Raw genomic sequence first — 5,557 nt, 5'->3', positions numbered from 1 at the left:
GTTTGGAGGTTCCCAATCCCTGGCGTTGGGGCGCCAAGCCCCTTGGGATGGGCCCCTCGGGGACCCACCTAGGGTTTGGGTTAGCCCCCAGGAGGCCTTCAGGCCCAATCCCCTGGCTGTGTGGCTCGCAGTGGGGCGGACCGAGGGGAGGGAGCTGGCGAGCGGACCGTGGGCCCACAGGTTTGGCGCGGGGCCTTCTAAGGAGGTCGGGGGCTCCGAGGGCCCTGCCCCTTCTCCCGCCTGAATGACCAGCGGCGCCCCTAGCAGCCCGGGTGCCAGGGGGCTGCAGGGTGAGTCCGGCCCTGGGGCTAGGACGTCCAGGATCCCAGGCATGGCCGCGCAAGACCCCTTGGGAGGGGCCCCTCTGGGACAGCCCTAGGGTTAAGGCTACCCCCAGGTGGCTGGCAGGTCCGATCCGCCTGCTGTCTTTCGAGCGGAGGGGCCGGTTGAGCTGAGGGCGTTGACTAGTGGGAACATGGGCCCAAGCGCTTTGGGGCGGGGGGCCATCGAAGGTCGGCGGGGGCTCAGAGGGCCCTGCCCTTTCTCCAGCCCTGAATGAGCGGCAGCGCCCCTAGTGGCCCAGGTGGTGGAGGGGCAGCAGTGTTAGTCTTGCCCTGGGGCTCGGGGGTCCCCAATGCCCGGAGTTGCGGTGCCAGGACCCTTGGGAGGGGCCCCTCGGGGGCCCACCTAGGGTTAGGATTAGCCCCCAGGACGCCGGCAGGCAGGATCCACCGGCGGTGTGGCGAGCCGGGGGGCGGGCCGAGGGGAGGGCGCTGGAGAGCAGGAGCGTGGGCCCAAGTGTTTTGGCGCAGGGGGCCTTCGAAGCTCGCCGGGGGCTCGGAGGGCCCTACCTGTTCTCCCCCCCTGAATGACCGGCGGAGCCCGAAGCGGCCCCGGTGGCGGGGGGCTGCAGGGTGAGTCCAGCGCTGGGGTTGGAGGTTCCCAATCCCCGGCGTTGGGGCGCCAAGCACCTTGGGATGGTCCCCTTGGGGACCCTCCTAGGATTTGGGTTAGCCCCCAGGAGGCCGTCAGGCCCAATCTCCTGGCTGTGTGGCACGCGGTGGGGCGGGCCGAGGGGACGGAGCTGGCGAGCGGGACCGTGGGCCCACAGGTTTTGGCGTGGGGGCCTTCGAAGATCCTCAGGGGCTAGGAGGGCCCTGCCCCTTCTCCCGCCTGAATGACCGGCGGCGCCCCTAGCGGCCCTGGTGGCGGGGGCTTCAGGGTGTGTCCGGCCCTGGGGCTAGGACGTCCAGGATCCCGGGCGTGGCAGCGCAAGGCCCCTTGGGAGGGGCCCCTCAGGAACCATCCAGGGTTAGGGTTAGCCCCCAGGAGGCCGGCAGGTCTGATCTGCCTGCTGTGTTTCGAGCGGAGGGGCAGGTTGAGGTGAGGGCGCTGACTAGTGGGAACGTGGGCCCAAGCGCTTTGGGGCGGGGGGCCATCGAAGGTCCGCGGGGGCTCGGAGGGCCCTGCCCCTTCTCCAGGCCTGAATGAGAGACAGCGCCCCTAGTGGCCCAGGTGGTGGACGGCAGCAGTGTTAGTCTTGCCCTGGGGCTCGGGGGTCCCCAATCTCCAGCATTGCGGCCCCAGGCCCCTTGTCAGGGGCCTCTCGGGGACCGACCTAGGGTTAGGGTTAGCAAGAAGGATGCCGGCAGGCCCGAAATGCCTGCAGTGCAGCGAGTGGAGGGGCGGGCGGAGTGAGGGCGCTGGCGAGGTGGAGCCTTGGCCCAAACATTTTGGAGCGGGGGGGGCCTTCGAAAGTTACCTGGGGCACAGAGGGCCCTGCCCGTTCTCACGCCCTGAATGACCGGCGGGCTCCCTAGCGACCCAGGTGGCGGGGGGCTGCAGGGTGAGTCCGGCGCTGGGTCTCCGGTCCCCAATCCCCTGCGTTGGGGCGCCAGGCCCCTGGGGAGGTGCCCCTCAGGAGCCCACCTAGAGTTAGGGTTAGCCCCCAGGAGGCTGGCAAGCCCTATCTGCTGGATGTGCCGCGAGCGGAGGGGCAGGCTGAGCTGAGGGGGCTGAGGAGTGGGAGCGTGGGCCCAAGCGTTTTGGCGCGGGGGGCCTTCCAAAGTCGTCAGGGGCTCGGAATGCCCTGCACGTTCTCCTGCTCTGAATGACCCGCGGCGCCAATAACGGCCTGGGTAGCGGTGGGGCGGAGGGTGAGTCCAGCGCTGGGGCTCGGGGGTCCCAATCCCCCGCGTTGCAGTGCCAGGCCCCTTGGGAGGGGCCCCTTGGAGGCCGAACTAGGGTTAGGATTAGCCCCCAGGGGGCCGGCAGGTAAGATCCACCGGCGGTGTGGCTAGCGGGGGGGGGGGGGGGGAGGGGGGAGCCGGAGGGGAGGGCGCTGGAGAGCGGAGCTTGGGCCCAAGTGTTTTGGCGCGGGGGCCTTGGAAGCTCGCCGGGGGCTCGGAGGGCCCTACCCATTCCCCCCTGAATGACCGGCGGCGCCCCTAGCGGCCCGGGTGGCAGGGGGCTGCAGGGTGATTCCAGCGCTGGGGTTTGGAGGTTCCCAATCCCCAGCGTTGGGGCGCCAAGCCCCTTGGGATGGGCCCCTCAGGGACCCACCTGGGATTGCGTTAGCCCCCAGGAGGCCGTCAGGCCCAATCCCCTGGCTGTGTGGCGCGCGGTGGGGCGGGCCGAGGGGACGGAGCTGGCGAGCGGGACCTTGGGACCACAGGTTTTGGCGTGGGGGCCTTCGACGATCCTTAGGGGCTAGGAGGGCCCTGCCCCTTTTCCCGCCTGAATGACCGGCGGCGCCCCTAGCGGCCCCTGTGGCGGGGGCTGCAGGGTGTGTCGGGCCCTGTGGCTAGGAGGTACAGGATCCCCGGCGTGCCTCTCCAGGCCCCTTGGGAGGGGCCCCTCGGGGACCGACCTAGGGTTAGGGTTAGCCCCCAGGAGGCCGGCAGGTCTGATTCGCCTGCTGTTTTTTGAGCGGAGCGACAGGTTGAGGTGAGGGCGCTGACTAGTGGGAACGTGGGCCCAAGCCCTTTGGGGAGGGGGGCCATCGAAGGTCGGCGGGGGTTCGGAGGGCCCTGCCCCTTCTCCCGCCTAAATGACCGGCAGCGCCCCTGCGGCCCAGGTGCCTGGGGGCTGCGGGTAAAGTCCAGCGCTCGGTCTCGGGTCCCCAATCCCCGGCATTGGGGCGCCAGGCCCCTTGGGTGGGGCCCCTCAGGAACCCACCTAGAGTTCGGGTTAGCCCCCAGGAGTCCCGCAAGCCCGATCTGCTGGATGTGCGGCGAGCAGAGGGGCAGGCCGAGCTGAGGGCGCTGAGGACTGGGAGCGTGGGCCCAAGCGTTTTGGCGCGGGGGGGCCTTCAAAAGTTGTCAGGGGCTCGGAGTGCCCTGCACGTTCTCCCGCTCTGAATGATAGGCAGCGCCAGTAATGGCCTGGGTGGCGGTGGGGCAAAGGGTGAGTCCAGCGCTGGGGCTCGGGAGTCCCAATCCCCGGTGTTGCGGTGCTAGGCCCCTTGGGAGTGGCCCTTCGGGGCCGAACAAAGGTTAGAATTAGCCCCCAGGAGGCCGGCAGGAAGGATCCACGGGCGGTGTGTGGCGAGCGGGGGGGGGGTGGGCGGCCGGAGGAGAGGGCGCTGGAGAGCGGAGCGTGGCCCCAAGTGTTTTGGCGCAGGGGGCCTTCGAAGCTCCCCAGGGGCTCAGAGGGCCCTACCCGTTCTCCCCGCCTGAATGATCGGCGGCGGCTGAAGCGGCCCGGGTGGCGGGGGGCTGCAGGGTGAGTCCAGCGCTGGGGTTTGGAGGTTCCCAATCCCCGGCATTGGGGCACCAAGCCCCTTGGGATGGGCCCCTCGGGGACCCACCTAGGGTTTGGGTTAGCCCCCAGGAGGCCTTCAGGCCCAATCCCCTGGCTGTGTGGCTCGCGGTGGGGCGGACCGAGGGGAGGGAGCTGGCGAGCGGGACCGTGGGCCCACAGGTTTTGGCGCGGGGCCTTCTAAGGAGGTCGGGGGCTCCGAGGGCCCTGCCCCTTCTCCCGCCTGAATAACCGGCGGCGCCCCTAGCAGCCCGGGTGCCAGGGGGCTGCAGGGTGAGTCCGGCCCTGGGGCTAGGACGTCCAGGATCCCCGGCATGGCCGCGCAAGACCCCTTGGGAGGGGCCCCTCCGGGACAGCCCTAGGGTTAAGGTTACCCCCAGGTGGCCGGCAGGTCCGATCCGCCTGCTGTCTTTCGAGCGGAGGGGCCGGTTGAGGTGAGGGCGCTGACTAGTGGGAACATGGGCCCAAGCGCTTTGGGGCAGGGGGCCATCGAAGGTCGGCGGGGGCTCAGAGGGCCCTGCCCTTTCTCCAGCCCTGAATGAGCGGCAGCGCCCCTAGTGGCCCAGGTGGTGGAGGGGCAGCAGTGTTAGTCTTGCCCTGGGGCTCGGGGGTCCCCAATGCCCGGAGTTGCGGTGCCAGGACCCTTGGGAGGGGCCCCTCGGGGGCCCACCTAGGGTTAGGATTAGCCCCCAGGACGCCGGCAGGCAGGATCCACCGGCGGTGTGGCGAGCCGGGGGGCGGGCCGAGGGGAGGGCGCTGGAGAGGGGAGCGTGGGCCCAAGTGTTTTGGCGCAGGGGGCCTTCGAAGCTCCCCGGGGGCTCAGAGGGCCCTACCTGTTCTCCCCCCCTGAATGACCGGCAGCGCCCCTAGTGGCCCGGTTGGCGGGGGGCTGCAGGGTGAGTCCAGCGCTGGGGTTTGGAGGTTCCCAATCCCCAGCGTTGGGGTTCCAAGATCCTTGGGATGGGCCCCTCGGGGACCCACCTAGGGTTTGCCTTAGCCCCCAGGAGGCCGTCAGGCCCAATCCCCTAGCTGTGTGGCGCGCGGTGGGGCGGGCCGAGTGGACAGAGCTGGCGAGCGGGACCATGGGCCCACAGGTTTTGGCGTGGGGGCCTTCGAAGATCCTCAGGGGCTAGGAGGGCCCTGCCCCTTCTCCCGCCTGAATGACCGGCGGCGCCCCTAGCGGCCCTGGTGGCGGGGGCTTCAGGGTGTGTCCGGCCCTGGGGCTAGGACGTCCAGGATCCCGGGCGTGGCAGCGCAAGGCCCCTTGGGAGGGGCCCCTCGGGGACCAACAAGGGTTAGGGTTAGCCCCCAGGAGCCCGTCAGGCCCAATCCCCTGGCTGTGTGGCACGCGGTGGGGCGGGCCGAGGGGACGGAGCTGGCGAGCGGGACCGTGGGCCCACAGGTTTTGGCGTGGGGGACTTCGAAGATCCTCAGGGGCTAGGAGGGCCCTGCCCCTTCTCCCGCCCCGTATGACCGGTGGGCCCCCTAGAGGCCCAGGTGGCGGGGGGCTGCAGGGTGAGTCCGGCGCTGGGTCTCGGGTCCCCAACCTCCGCCGCTGTGGCGCCAGGCACCTTGTGTGGGGCCCCTCAGGAGCCCACCTAGAGTTAGTGTTAGCCCCCGGGAGGCCGGCAAGCCCGACCTGCTGGATGTGCGGCGAGCAGAGGGGTAGGCCGAGCTGAGGGCTCTGAGGAGTGGGAGCGTAGGCCCAACCGTTTTGGCGTGGGGGGGCCTTCGAAGGTTGCCTGGGGCACAGAGGGCCCTGCCCGTTCTCACGCCCTGAATGACCGGCGGGCCCCCT

The sequence above is a fragment of the Ursus americanus genome, unplaced genomic scaffold, assembly GCF_024610735.1.
Source record: "Ursus americanus isolate L20-20 unplaced genomic scaffold, mUrsAme1.1.p SCAF_119, whole genome shotgun sequence".
Lineage (NCBI taxonomy): Eukaryota > Metazoa > Chordata > Mammalia > Carnivora > Ursidae > Ursus > Ursus americanus.
Note: the sequence above shows the minus strand (reverse complement) of the source record.